This window comes from Ambystoma mexicanum, chromosome 10 (assembly GCF_040938575.1).
Source record: "Ambystoma mexicanum isolate Mex_15411 chromosome 10, UKY_AmexF1_1, whole genome shotgun sequence".
Lineage (NCBI taxonomy): Eukaryota > Metazoa > Chordata > Amphibia > Caudata > Ambystomatidae > Ambystoma > Ambystoma mexicanum.
The window spans coordinates 643,224,112-643,237,927 of NC_090932.1; positions in this window are offsets into that span (position 1 = coordinate 643,224,112).

Consider the following 13,816-nt stretch of genomic DNA (forward strand, 5'->3'; position numbering starts at 1 on the left):
GATAGAACTCCGGAGTGAGACCATCCGGACCCAGGACCTTAATTTTCGGCAATTCAGCCATAACTGTCACTATCTCCTCTAGGGTGACCAGGCTTTCGAGCTCCTCTCTGGTTTGGTAACTAAAAGGAGGGAATGCATTGTATGTACATCATGTGGTTGGCCCGCTGCATACAAGGCGCTATAGAAACTTGAGAAGACATTAAGGATCTCATGATCAATCCACTGCTGGGTGCCATGCTCGTCAATAATACATTCTACTTGGGTCTGTCCGCCTTCCAATCTGGTTAGTCTAGCCAGTGTTCTAACAGTCTTTCTCCCTCACCATATCTCCTTGCAGCCTGCGGGAGTGTTAAAATAGCGTATTTCCCTAAGGGCGTGTGACCCAGAATTCCAACTCTGCTCGTATCTGTGTTAATTTATCAGGGCTCGACATTGTTGTGCACTCCTGCTCTAGACGCTTTAGATTGGTTTCAGATCATTGAACGTCATTCCTAATTGCTTTCAGTATACCTGCATCCCAGGATATGGACATGCCCCTAATATATACCTTAACGGCCTCTCATCTCACTCCCGCAGTGGAGGTATGCTGTTTATTGCAAGTGAAAAATGTTTCAATATCACATCGGGTCTCTGCCTTGAACACAATGGGCCTCATTACGACCCTGGCGGTACGGAGTGAACGGCGCCGTAAAAGGTGCCGCCGCCGTTCACCCCATACCGCCGCATTACGAGTTCCCCTTGCGGGACACGGTAAGCACACCTGGGAAAACCAGGCATGCTTACCGGGTCCTTCGAGGGGAAGAGGGAGCAAAAAACGGGCCATCTTGTAATGGCCCATTGTTTGCTCCCTCTCCCATTCCCATTCAGCCCTATGGGGGCGGAAATGGGAATGGGGAAAGACCGTGTCCGGGTCCTTGGAGGGAGGAATTACTGGGCCTTCCGAACTCGGAATGGCCCAGTAAGTCCTCATTCCGAGGACCCGGACCCCGACACGATGTCAGCGGCAGCCATGCCGCCAATAGCGGCATGGTTACCGCCGAACTCGTAATGAGGGCCAATGTCAGATAGCGCCTCAGGTTTAAACAGCAAGGCGCTGCGAGGTATAGGTGACAACCCCATCTCTAATGACAGCGTTACTGGAGAATGTTCGGATAATGTGGTGGCATGTATTTCAGTACACTTGACCCGGCCCATCAGAGTGCCGGCCAGTAGGAACATGTCTATCCGTGACAAACTATTGTGTACCAAAGAATAATATGAATATTGCCTTTCTTACACATGTAGGGTTCTCCAGACATCCTTTAGCCCCAACAATGTCCTATGTTTAAGCAGTCTAGGGGCCACCTGAGATAACAATCTGGGGGCAGTCCCGGTTCTGTCCCGCCCAACATCCAGAATCAAGTTCATATCCCCCCCCCCATATGATCAGAATCCCAATATATCCCATCAGAATGGACACCACATTAACAAAAAATGCAGGGGTGTCAACGTTAGGGCAGTATGTATTTACCAACATATACTCCACACCAGCGATTATGCAATGCAAAATAACATATCTATCCTCGGGATTGATATAGTAGTTCTTGTATAAAGTAATTCTGCACGCTTTAGTGACATTTCCCAACCTCCTGATGTTCCAAGACATCAACTTAATCTCCATCACATACTTCAGGGGGTGTCCCAAATTTCCTGCACTTGTTTGCCGGATATTGTGTCTGTATTACCTATGTGTTCATCTCCAACCATGCACCCTGCCGCCAAACATTTTCCAATTTCTTCTATTCCTTAAACATTGCTTCCACCTTCCTCATCCTGCTTTACCCTTGGTCGGCAACCCCGGTTTGACGACGCAGCCGGTTTAGGGCCGAGCTCTGCGTCCAGCCAACTGTTCAGGTTTGAAACAATCAAGCCCCCCACACCCTCTATCCACCCCACAGCCCTACTGAATCTGATTGTGCCCCCTCCTCCCTCACTGCCCTACCCCAACCAAGCAGTGTAAACACCCCTCCCTACTGCTCCCTTTCTGGTCAGCCTACCCCAACTTGGCCTCCCTCCTGTCCCAGTAACCAACATAACAATAGCAACTGCTGTGGGGTAAGCTGTGTCTGGCCAGACCCGCTATGCGACTAACAATGCCATCATATTTTAAAATGTTCCATTAGGCTATAGGTATACTGTGTTACCTGTAGCCTCACAGGTTTAGTAGGATAAAACAGTATATGGTTGATAAGTAGCACTTTCATTTCAGCAGTGGATCAATTTCAGCCTGATCACGGTCATCCAGCATCAGAATCTGCGCCTCAATGAACTTAACCGCTTCTTCGGGAACCGTGAACAAGAAGGGCTTTCCATGAAACTGAAATTTAAGTCTAGCTGGGAACAACATGGCATATTGAATGTTACAGCTGCGGAGCAGTTTTTAAACCCCAATAAACTGGTGTCGTTCATTCTGCAATGCTATGGGGAAGAAAGTCTGATGACTTGCGATCCCAGATGTAGCTCCTATTCTTTCTCTGGCGAGGCGGAGGAGATGGTCACTGTCTCGGTGTTATGCTCACCTGGTATCCACAGGGACGCCCCCGAGCCGGGTTACTCCCTGGTATGCTTCTCAGCTTTGCCCTGATGTGGTCTGCAGGGAAGGTTCTGCCTGAAAATACAGGACCACTGTGTTCAAGACTGCCCGACTGGGGTAAGTATCCTCCCTCCACCCCCGTATGATTTCAGTCCCTCTGGCGCCCTCTTCTCACCTTGTGGTAGAATTAGGCATGCTCTCTGTCCTGCCTTCTTTGCAGGGGCGCGCTGTCTTTCACAGTCCAGTTACTTCACTGACACCGGCCTGTTTGATATTGTTCAGGTAGGTCTTATTGTTTTTCTTTAGTTTTGTTACTATCCTGCATGACTTTCTTTGTTTAAAATGTCTCTTTTCTCCCTTGGGTATGCAGAGCTTCAGCGCGGCAAACTGGCTTGGTTGAGCCCCGCTGGTTAATGTTGGCGCATTAAGAGCGCTATGATGCGGTAAGTGCCATGCGCAGTGCTGCAAAGTCTCGCCTTTGCCAACCTCTGTTTTCCTTCCTTGTAGGTCGCAGTGTTCTTCAGCGCAAGTGTAATGTCCGGAGTGATGCCAGCCGAGAGGCGACCAGACAGGTAAGCCTTTTGAGCAGTTCGTAATTTGTAAATGTCTCTACTGCTTTCTTTAATGTTGCCTCTATCTTCCTCTTTCAGGTCGTACTGTCCGCGATGCGTGCAAATTCGAGGAAGCTGTTCTCAGTAGCTGCGAGTGTTTAAAGATGAAGACTGCAGGTGAGATGCTGCTGCTAATGATGTTCCTTTTGTCTCCTTGCAGGTTCTGCTTCTCCGAGGTTCGAGGGAATAGCTGGAAACGGTGAGCGTCACGTTACAAGCTGCAAAGTAACACGAAGCGTGTTGTCTTGCTTGGGTGTGGTTTAAATAGCCCCAATAAAATAGTCCAGGAAAAGTAGTCCCTAGGCTACCACACCCAAAACACTAGACCGCATAGCTTGGTTCTTAGGAACCAAGCTATGTGGTTGCATCCATGTTGGCTGACAATAATAAAGTAGTTCCCAAGCACATTGTTTATTCATGGTGTATGAGCCTGGCGCCATAGGCGCCAGGACTGGCCCCATGAGGGCTTTTGAAGAGGATGCCAGGCTCTAGAGGCCCGAGTCCTGACTCCACCTGGCCAATGGGTTTGCCAGAGGGGGTTTTGGGCGAGGGTCGTGACACTTGGTAACTGAGAATTTGAGCTATAACCGGGTGTGGGAAATCACCAGGTTTTGGTCAGGGGCCCAACGCTAAATGTGCACGTTCAACTGCAAACAAAGGGGATAGGGATGGTGATCCCAGGAGGTCCTTAAGGAGATCTTCTACTGCCTGCTCCATGTTCCCCATAAGGGCATCCTCCAGCTCTCCGACTATCCTATGTTATTCTTTTTGGAATGGGACTCTAAATCATCACATTTAGACGTTAACATTTTCATGTCCTTCACCACAGTCGAGACTGTGCCTTGGAGGTTCTGCACAGTATCCTCTGTTGTCCCAATTCGTGTCTCTGCTTCCGTTATCCGTCCAGATTCTCTGGCTAGCTGGGTCCTTATGGAAGAGATGTTGGCCCGGATATTGTCCAGTTTCTCATGGACAGCAACAAAACACTTTGCCAGGGCCTCCATAATGTGCGTTAGATCTGAAGGTGGAGAGCACATATCCTACGAGTCATCCATGTCCGAGGTTGACGCAGTCTCCGAGTTTGCCTTGGCACTGGCTGTCGTGTATCTGTCCATAACACCAATTTTCTTCCCACTGCCCGTGCCCTTAGGCATGGCGTTGCAAGCAGAGACTGTGGATCAAACACCCTGGCTCATCCGGTGGGTGACACCAATAGACACACTGTCACTAACGTTTTGCAGAATATTCCAAGTCCAATGCCCAGTGTGGTACTGAGGAGTGTATTGCCAATTACTATGTTGCCAGCCTTCACTGCGACACCACCAGCCCAAAGGTGGTCCACAGAAGGATATCTCCCCCCACGTGTGGGCTCACAGTGCTCTTACTCTCCTTAAAAGCACAAGGGCAACCCTACAGGTTGTCATGACCTCCTTGAATGTGCCGCGACCACAATGTCCCAGCCCACAGGGAGGGGTCAGGCACCAGCACTGAGTCTATGCCCGTAGCCCAGTGCAACACTGGGGGTACCGGAACGTGCAGGGCACCAGGGCCAATACAGGATAGGCCATTAGTCTTAAATCTCACCCGGATGATGCATGCAGTCCCCAGGTGCTCAGCGCGCCGGGTTGATAGCATCTGGATCCATCAAGCAAAGCAATCCCATGCGCAGTGCGCAGCTAACAAGTGACCACAGCAGCAACGACCAGCACAGATGGAAAAGTAAATGTATGCAGTGAAGGCAAGGTTGCCAGCGAGGATGGTTATGTTCACTGAGCCGCAGTCACCCCCTAATAGTAAGGGCGCACGGGAGTTGTAACCGCTGCCCCACCAACACCCAGTGGAGGGGAGCCACCGACACCAGCAACGGGGGGTCCACACAACACCACCGGTCACCAGCTGCTGAGTAGGAATATGTCACAGTTCTTCTGACACCTGCACACAAATCCCAAGGCTGAATCCTCAGCCCTGCTACCTGTGGGCAGCAACACAGCAGGGCCACAGTCACCAAGGTGAGCAGCACCAACGAGCTGCAGATAAAGTGTAGTGCCTAGAAGGTGTGGGCACCAGGTTGCCTTTCCCTCTCAGGCCTCAAGTGAAAAGGGAGAACTTTCATTAAATAAAAAATAAAGAGGGCCTGTGGGGCCCACCGACACAGCACAGGCCTCCAGCAGGGTTAACCACGCAGGGAGGGCCCATGCACCCCCTTCCGTATAGCCACCAGCTCCACAGTGTCAGCCGAGGCCCAGCCACTGCTCCCCAACACCGCTGCACTGGACTGCTCTATGCAGAGTCCAGCAGGCTCAGGGCAATGATCCAACCGCCTCCTGGGTCAGACTTGCACTACAGCTTCCAATGGGCCATGCTGGTCCAAAGAAGGCAGCTCCAGCTGGATAGGCCTAGACCAGGGGTGCACAACTGATTTTGACAGAGGGCCGAAAGTACCTTACATGAGGGCTATAGTGGGCCGAAAAGTAAAAGTGGGCGGGGCGGTAGGCGGGACATGTCAGGAGGCTTTTTCAACCCCCAATTTGTATTAAACACATGGAAAAAGATGTTTTTGAGGGGTAACGATTTTTATTGCATTTCAAACTTACATTTTGTACTACACATTTTCCATTGCTATCATTTGTTTCGATTTAGTTATTGTATATCGTCTGTTTAATTAAATTATATATATTTTATTGACCCTTGATTGGACATTCCGTTATTTTGGACTGCTATAGTTTGCTGTTTGGGTTACCCAAGAGGAGTATGGCCTTCGTTGAGTCAGGTTTCCTCAAAAAAGCAAAGGATGTACATCTCCTAACTGTGCCTGTTTTAGCTTTATTATTGAGTTCACTCTTGGAGTGCAACACTATGCCCCATGGCTCCCATCCCCAACCAAACACTATGCCCCATGGTCCCCTCACCCCCAACCAAACACTATGCCCCATGGCTCCCATCCCCAACCAAACACTATGCCCCATGGCCCCCTCACCCCCAACCAAACACTATGCCCCATGGGCCCCCTCACCCCCAACCAAACACTATGCCCCATGGGCCCCTCACCCCCAACCAAACACTATGCCCCATGGCCCCCACCCCAACCAAACACTATGCCCCATGGCCCCCACCCCCAACCAAACACTATGCCCCCTGTCCCTCACCCCCCAAGCAAACACTATGCCCCCTGTCCCTCACCCCCAACCAAACACTATGCCCCATGACCCCCTCACCCCCCTAACCCCCAACCAAACACTATGCCCCATGGGCCCTTCACCCCCAACCAAACACTATGCCCCGTGGGCCCCCTCACCCCCAACCAAACACTATGCCCCATGGCCCCTACCCCCAACCAAACACTATGCCCCATGGCCCCCTCACCCCCTAACCCCCAACCAAACACTATGCCCCATGGGCCCCTCACCCCCAACCAAACACTATGCCCCATGGCCCCCACCCCAACCAAACACTATGCCCCATGGCCCCCACACCCAACCAAACACTATGCCCCTTGTCCCTCACCCCCAACCAAACACTATGCCCCATGGCCCCCTCACCCCCCTAACCCCCAACCAAACATTATGCCCCATGGGCCCCTCACCCCCAACCAAACACTATGCCCCATGACCCCCACCCCAACCAAACACTATGCCCCATGGCCCCCACCCCCAACCAAACACTATGCCCCCTGTCCCTCACCCCCCAAGCAAACACTATGCCCTCTGTCCCTCACCCCCAACCAAACACTATGCCCCATGGCCCCCTCACCCCCCTAACCCCCAACCAAACACTATGCCCCATGGGCCCCTCACCCCCAACCAAACACTATGCCCCATGACCCCCACCCCAACCAAACACTATGCCCCATGGCCCCCACCCCCAACCAAACACTATGCCCCCTGTCCCTCACCCCCCAAGCAAACACTATGCCCCCTGTCCCTCACCCCCAACCAAACACTATGCCCCATGGCCCCCTCACCCCCCTAACCCCTAACCAAACACTATGCCCCATGGCTCCCAACCAAACACTATGCCCCCTGTCCCTCACCCCCCAAGCAAACACTATGCCCCCTGTCCCTCACACTCAACCAAACACTATGCCCCATGGCCCCCTCACCCCCAACAAAACACTATACCCCAAACACACTCTCAAGCATGAACCCATACAGACCCGAACCCCCCGCCCCCAACGCAGCACACACATTCTCAAGCATGCACCCATACAGACCCGAACCACCCACCCCCCAACTCAGCACACTCACGCACCCTTACAGACCCGAACCCCCCACCCCCCAACTCAGCACACACACATGCACCCTTACAGACCCAAACCCCCACCCCCCAACTCAGCACACACACATGCACCCATACAGACCCGAACCCCCCACCCCCCAACTCAGCACACACACATGCACCCATACAGACCCGAACCCCCCACCCCCCAACTCAGCACACACACATGCACCCATACAGACCCGAACCCCCCACCCCCCAACTCAGCACACACACATGCACCCTTACAGACCCGAACCCCCCACCCCCCAACTCAGCACACACACATGCACCCTTACAGACCCGAACCCCCACCCCCCAACTCAGCACACACACATGCACCCTTACAGACCCGAACCCCCCACCCCCCAACTCAGCACACACACATGCACCCATACAGACCTGAACCCCCACCCCCCAAATCAGCACACACACAGACCCGAACCCCCCCAACCCCAACTCAGCACACACACAAACATGCACCCATACAGACCCGAACCCCCACCCCCCCAACTCAGCACACAAAAAACATTCAAATCAAAACATTAATACACATCAGACACCCACCCCTACCCCCGCATCTCAACATACACATAAAATGCATTCAAATTCCAACATTCATACACATCCGACACCCATCCCCGCATCTCAACACACAGACAAAATACATTCAAATTCCAACATTCATACACATCCGACACCCCCCCATCCCCCCATCGCAACATACACACACAAACATAAAGTAAAACAGACCCGATACACAAACGCAAACAGACCACTTACCGGAGACGTGCTGGAAGGCAGGCAGGTAAGCGGCAGGTAAGCAGGAACGCTGGAATCGTACTACGGCTGGCGTGGTCCAAGGCTGAAATGCCTTCCGGCATCAAGCCTTATGGACCACGCCAGCCGTAGTGCTGGCCCTCCATTGGGTCAGCACACACACACTACGTGGCTCATAGGAGCAACGTGGTGCATGTGTGCTGAGCCAATGAGGGCCAGTGTTTTGTCCGGCCCGGAAGACAACAAAGACTTTCCTAATGGAGGGTGGCCGCGGGCCGCCCTCCATTAGGAAAGCCTTTGTGCCTTGCGGGCCGTACAAAAGAGCATGGCGGGCCGCAACTGGCCCGCGGGCCGTATGTTGTGCATCCATGGCCTAGACGTACATCGTGCCCCTCACCAACGCCACGGCTGTCGGGGCGATTCGTGGGAAAGTCCCCCCTCTCATGGGCCCACCTTGTTTCTAGAAGCCTGGCCCTCCTCAGTTTATGGCTTCTCAGGAATACGACGGTGTCCGCTGCATCATTCCACCACAGGCTCTCTGGTGCACGTCCCACAGAGATCACAGCGCCCTCGTTCAGACAGTCACGTACACAGCAAGCTCCCTGTGTTCTGTGCGATCTGATACAGCAACCCCAGCAGACACGGCCAGGGAGCCCTCACAGTCAAGGCCAGTCAATGTGGTTCTCCCACGCACCAGCTCTCCAAGTTCGCAGCCTGCCTCCGATGCGAAGCAGTCCTGCCTGGTACACAGCACGACCCAGTTGCTGCACAGCCGTCCCCTAAAAAAGGCAAGCTCTCTTGCCGCAATGGCGGTGCCGTAGAGCAGCTTCGAGGGGATTGGGTCCTCCGACGTATTCCATATCTATGACATGTAATCACCACAGCTGTGCTGCTTCGGAAACTTTTTTCGGCGTCTGCGTCCTGCGTCGATGACGTCGATGCGCCGTCGTCGAGGACCTCCTCCGACGTCCGACGTCATCCGATGTGATAAGTAGGATGCACGACGCCCGTAGCCTCAGTTCCGTTTTTTCCGCGAACGTGTTGCTTTGTGATTCTCGGTTCACGCCTCGACTCTTTAGAGTTCTGTTCTTCGAACCTGTTCGTTTTGTGAAAATCCTTCGTGTGAAGATGTCTTCTACTTCGTCTTCAACCCCGCGTCCGGGTTTCAAGAAGTGCGGGGAGTGTGGGTCCAAGATGTCGGTGACTGACTCGCACGACGCCTGCCTCTGGTGCCTCGGGGAGGCCCATGACACGGATGACTGTATCGACTGCCAGTCGCTCACGTCCAAAGCCTTACGCGAACGTAAGAAGAAGTTGTCGGTAGGTCGGGTGTCCAAGCCCAGGAAGTCGAAGTCTGCGGGGCTTTCGACGGATGATTCGAGGGGTGACTCTCCGCGTCATCGTCCGAAGTCTCGTGGGTCCCCTTCTAGGAGTCGGTCTCGCCACTCCTCAGCCTCTTCGAGGCATTCTCGGAAGCGCCGACACCGGTCGTCTTCCAGGTCCTCTTCGGAGGACTCTCCCCGGCACGTCGCTTACCCCACCAGCCGTGCGACGCCGGAGGAATGGGCTTCCTTCGGGAAGAAAATGCTGGCGATTCTTGAGTCGCAGGGTACTAAGCCCTCCGCGCCCCCGAGTGGGGTCGGTCGTGAGAGGTCGAGAGACACCGCTCGCAAGAGTGGTCGGCACGAGTCACGGGAGAGGTCCCGTTCGGACAAGGGGACTCGTTCTCGACGTACCCGTTCCAGGTCCCGGTCCTCGACGCGTTCGAGACCGTGTGCACCTGGGAGGTCTTCGAGGAAGACATAGACGTCTGAGGCTCCGGCTCCGAGGAAGTCGTCGAAGCCGTCGACGCTCAGGTCGTCGAGGGACACGCTCGGGGCTCCGGCCTCGAGGGCTGTGTCGACGCCGCCGATACTGGAGGCGCTGCATCTGACGTCGACGCCGATTTCCTCGACGTCGACGCCGATCCTCTCGGCGCCGATGCCGGTTCTCTCGACGCCGGCGCCGATTCGCTCGACGCCATCGACGCCTTTCGTGTCGGAGGTACCCCGTGGCACGGGAGTACCCCCTAGGAAGGCTCTGGTTAAGAGCAAGCACTCTCGGGTGCCTTCTTTTCGCCACCTGGACTATATTTCAGAGGCGGATGAGGATTCTGATGGCCTGGTTCCTAGTCAAGTTCCAGATGAAATTGTCTCGGGCCATAGTCAGTTTGACGATTTGAGACAGTCACTGCATGATGCCAGTGGACTGGACACCTCTCCGGAGGTGGAGTTTTGTAGGCCTGAGCCTGGCTCTCATGCCGATTCCTCGTACCGGCGCCTTATGGCTAGGGTTTCTGAGTACTTGGGATGGTCTGCTCCCCCAGGGGAGTTTGTGCAGGATGATCTGACGGACATCCTTGATGTTGGTCCCCCAACTGATCGGGTACTGCCGTTCCATATGGCTTTACAGAGAAGGGTGGCGGCGGCTTGGACTGCTCCGGAGTGTCTCCCGGCGGTAGGCAGATCCTTGTCGCGAAAATACCGTCCAGCCAGTAGCGACCCCTGCTACTTGACCAGGCACCCCACTCCGGAGAGTTTGGTGGTGCAGGCGGCCACGGCCCCGGCAAAGCAGGTGTCGTACCCTACCATCCCTCCTGATAGGGACGACAAACGTTTTGATGGCTGGGCGAAGAAAGTGTTTTCTTCTGGTGGTATGGCGCTTCAGGCGGCCAACTCCATTTGTGCCTTGTCTCGTTTCACACACACTCTGTGGAACTGTGTTGCGTTAGCGGCTGAACATATTCCCGAAGGGAACGAACGGGATGGTCTCCTTGCTATGGTCCAGGATGGTAAGGATGCCATGTGTGAGTCCGTTCAGTCGGGTTTGGACTTAGCTGAATGCGTCAGTAGGTCCATGGCGGCAATCACCGTGATACGCAGGTTTGCGTGGTTGCGGAAGCCGGGGTTTGCTCCTGATGTGCAGTCTCGGCTCCTCAACATGCCCTTTGACGGTGAACACCTTTTTGGCAGCAAGGCTGACGAGAGCCTTGAGAGGTTGCAGACCTCGAAAGCTGCAGCGAAGTCGTTGGGCGCTGCAGTTCGCCAACCTCCGCCTTTTCGTCCTAGGGGACAGCAGTGGAGGGGTGGTTCCTTTCGCTATTACTTGTCCTACAGTAAAGCGAGAGGAGCTGGCAGTGAAAGAGGCCAACGCAGGGGTACCAGAGGTGGACGACAGGGTACCCGTGGTGCCAAGGACGCTCGGGCAGTTGCCTCTTTGCCCTCGGGTAACGCCGCGGCCGCTCCCACTAAGTCATGAGGCCATGTCCCATGGTTCGCCGGTTGGGGGAAGGCTGGCGCAGCATCTTGTAGAGTGACAAGCCATTACTTCAGATGTGTGGGTTTTGGAGATCATAACCCACGGCTACTGTCTTCCTTTTCGGCACAGGCCTCGCGACAATCCACCGGGGAACCTCTCTTTGCAGAGTCCGGATCCGCTCCTTGCGCAGGAAATTCAAGCCCTGCTGGAGAAAGGCGCCATAGAACTGGTGCCTGTAGCGGAGAGGAACAAGGGATGGTATTACCCTTATTTTTTGATTTCGAAGAAAGACGGGGGATTGAGACCCATCATGGACTTGCGCGGTTTGAACAAACTCCTCAGGAAGGACAAGTTCAAGATGGTGACTCTCTCTCAAGTCCTCCAGGCCCTTCAGCTTCAGGACTGGTTGGTGTCACTCGACCTCAAGGATGCTTACTTCCATGTGCCGATCCATCCCAAGCACAAGAAGTACCTGAGGTTCGCGGTTGGCGACTCGCACTTTCAGTTTCGGGTCCTGCCGTTCGGATTGACCTCCGCCCCGAGGGTTTTCACCAAGCTCATGGTGGTGGTGGCAGCGCATCTCAGGCAAGGGGGGATTCACGTCTACCCCTACCTGGACGATTGGTTGATCAGGGGGAGCTCTCCCGAGCAAGTCCTGGATCATCTGTCCGTCACCTGCCACTCCCTTCACAGGCTGGGCTTCTCCCTCAATTTAAAGAAGTCCCATTTGACGCCAACACAGCGGCTCCAGTACATCGGAGCAGTGCTCGACACTTCCCTGGGGCAGTGTTTTCCTCCCCAGGTGAGGGCTCTTCACATTCAGCAGATGGTGCACAAGTTTCAGCATGCCCAGACGCTCCCAGCGTTCGAGTTCCTGAGGTTGCTCGGCCTCATGGCATCCTGCATTCTTCTGGTGCCAGAGGCTCGCCTGCGGATGAGATCTTTGCAGTGGGCGCTCAAGACGCAATGGTCGCAGTCCTCCGGCAGGATGTCGGACCCGGTTCAGGTGCCGCCCTCGGTCGCCCGGGACCTTCTGTGGTGGGCCGTCGAAGGCAACTTGATGAAGGGGGCTCCATTTTGGCTTCCCTGGCCAGAGGTGACGATCGTGACGGATGCATCCCTCACGGGTTGGGGAGCTCATGCCAACGGGCTGACAGTCAGCGGTCGTTGGTCTCCGTCGGAGTCCAGACTCCATATCAATCTGTTGGAGCTGAGGGCCGTCAGGCTAGCCCTGAAGGCTTTTCTGCCGACTGTGCGAGGAAAGTGTGTCCTGATCCTGACGGACAACACAGTGGTCATGCACTACCTCAACAAAAAGGGGGGGGCAGGGTCACTTCCTCTGTGCAGGGAGGCGATGCAGCTCGAATTCTGGGCCATCCAGCAGGAAGTTTCGATCTCGGCAGTTCATCTGGCCGGAGACGAAAACGTGACGGCGGACGCTCTGAGCAGGTAGAGCACGATCTCTCACGAGTGGGAGTTGGCTCAGTAGATTCTCCTGGAGATCTTTGCCCTTTGGGTGACCCCTCAAGTGGATCTCTTCGCCTCCAGTGTCAACCGGAAGTGCGAAAGGTTTTGCTTGCGGGAATTTCCTCCAAAAGGAGCCTTAGGAGACGCGTTCGTGGTGGAGTGGTCGTTCCCGCTGCTGTACGCGTTTCCTCCAGTCCCCGTCATCCCGCAAGTGCTGCGGAGGTTACGGAAGTTCGGTTCCCGGATGATCCTCATTGCTCCGGCGTGGGCTCGGAGGACGTGGTACCCGGACCTTCTCGACTTGTCCATCTGCCCTCCGCGTCGTCTTCCCTACCGAGACGATCTGCTCTCACGGGAGGGGGGTCAGGTTCTCCATCCAGTGGTCAGATCCCTCAACCTTCACGCTTCGCTTCTGAAAGGTTGAGGTATAAGGATTGGGACCTCCCTGAAGACGTGATGGAGGTGTTGCTTTCGGCCCGAAGGCCAGCAACAAAGTCTCTGTACCGTTGCCGTAAGTTCTGCGACTGGTGCCGAGTTCAGAATGTGGATCCTTTTGCATGTGACATCCCCATGGTTCTGTCCTTTTTACTTTCTTTGGCCCACAGGGGCTTGCAAGTGGGTACCATTAAAGGTTACCTGGCGGCGCTGTCCATCTTTAAGCGCTCGTCTGAAGAGTGTTCTTACTTTAAAATCCCTTTAATTTCACAGTTTCTGAAAGGGCTCACTAATGTGTTCCCTCCGTCACCTTTCCTGGTGCCCGGTTGGGATTTACACCTTGTTCTTAAGTTTCTTATGGGTGCTCCGTGTGAGCCTTTACATTCTTGCCCTTTGAGGC